Genomic DNA, 1,585 nt, shown 5'->3' with positions numbered 1-1,585 from the left:
TGTGCATAGTGCAAGGGTACTGGGATAAATAGTACGGGATCCAGCTACATTTACAAGAGGACCTTCCTCTTGGATTTGTCTTTGATTCGACTTTTAAGGATAAGTCTGGCAACTTTCTATATACTGGACATTGTTGTCAGGTTGCTAATGACATCCTTTTAATGTAATGCAACCTTGAAAGACAATATCGAAGCCCACTGATGTTCAAAATGTCACATTGCAGCAGTGAGAAGCATCAGCACGTTTCATCAAACATAACTTAATCTTGTTTAATATAAAGTAATGCTTGAACTCTTTGTCAAATACATGTGAATCACCGTGAGCCTGGCCGTTTTATTTTTGAAATGAGATTATTTTTGTAAAGTGTCCGGCTGCACTGTGGTCTTCCTGTACGTGATCACCTGCCTGGCTCGACACATATGCTCACACATGCATGCAAGAAATAGAGGCCACACCGAGACTATCGCTGCGTGCTCGGTGTGGCCGTGTACATGATTATTTGTGGAGAAACCTCAAGTTTTACAGATCTGTCGATTGAATCAATTCGTCGATCGGTCGACAAAATGTTGCTTCACTTAGAATTTCTTTAGTGAAAAAGGTCATAGGAGGGGCACAAATGTAGTTTGACCATGTCAAATGGTCAATGGGCAACAATGGATGTTGTGTGCTGAGACATGTAATCCGGTTTCCGTGGCTTTACAGTGTACAACAAAACACCACGGTCTGTCAGGAATGTGCACATACTTGTATACCAAATTAGAGCCCGACCGATATATCAGCCACCCCCCCTCCCCCCCTCCAACTGTAGGGCGGCCAGCCTGTATTGGAGCCGGGTCACATGTTCAGCCCTGGCAGCAGCAGTGGAGAGTGAACAGGAAACCAGAAACCGAGTCCACCTTTCACCCAAGGCTGCAACCCAAACCCGGAGTCCCGTTCAGCTGCAGCGAGCTCAAAGCCCAGTTCAAACTTTACCTGAGCCTTTACTACAATTCAGCTTTCATTCATTTCACTTGGGAGAGCGGCAGTGGCAGGGACACACAGCTCATTGAGGCCATTGTTTGATGTTAATGTCCTTCAATAATTGCTTTTGAAATTTCTCCATAGCAATTATTGAAGGGGACACAACCAAAATACAGCCCAAATGGTACAGTTGTAGAAGATGTGTAGTTGTGGAACTCCAGTAGGTAGGCTGTCAAAGGTATTTTATTCACTTCAAACATCAGATGAAGTGATCCTTTTCTCTAACACAGATGATGCTGAACCAAGAACTGAACCCCCCAGCAAGCTAACTAACTAGCTAGCCGGCCGGCTAATTTTCAGTAACCAGTAAAAGCATGATGGATGGAACTAGCAAGCTCGCTAGCTAACTGTCCATTAATCCATTAAACAAGCTACCCAACAAGCTAGGTCGACTTTGAGTCCTTAAAAAACGCTATATAAATTAAATTTATCATCATTATCATTATTATTATTAAAATCATCTGTATTGGGCGCCCGGATAGCTTAGTTGGTAGAGCGGGTGCTCCTCAGTTTACTCCTTAACGCAGGGGGACATGAAGGGTAAGAAAAAATGCTTTAAAGAAGT

The 1,585-nt window shown here is 43.4% G+C and overlaps 1 protein-coding gene across 1 annotated transcript in view; it reads right to left on the bottom strand.

The window, feature by feature from the left end:
* wwc1 (WW and C2 domain containing 1) overlaps nt 1–1,585 on the bottom strand; it is a 101,046-nt gene that overhangs the window by 25,680 nt on the left and 73,781 nt on the right.

The sequence above is a fragment of the Etheostoma spectabile genome, chromosome 13 (genome assembly GCF_008692095.1).
Source record: "Etheostoma spectabile isolate EspeVRDwgs_2016 chromosome 13, UIUC_Espe_1.0, whole genome shotgun sequence".
Classification (NCBI taxonomy): Eukaryota; Metazoa; Chordata; class Actinopteri; order Perciformes; family Percidae; genus Etheostoma; species Etheostoma spectabile.
The sequence above is the reverse complement of the archived record's forward strand: the minus strand, read 5'-3'. Positions and strand labels throughout refer to the sequence as shown.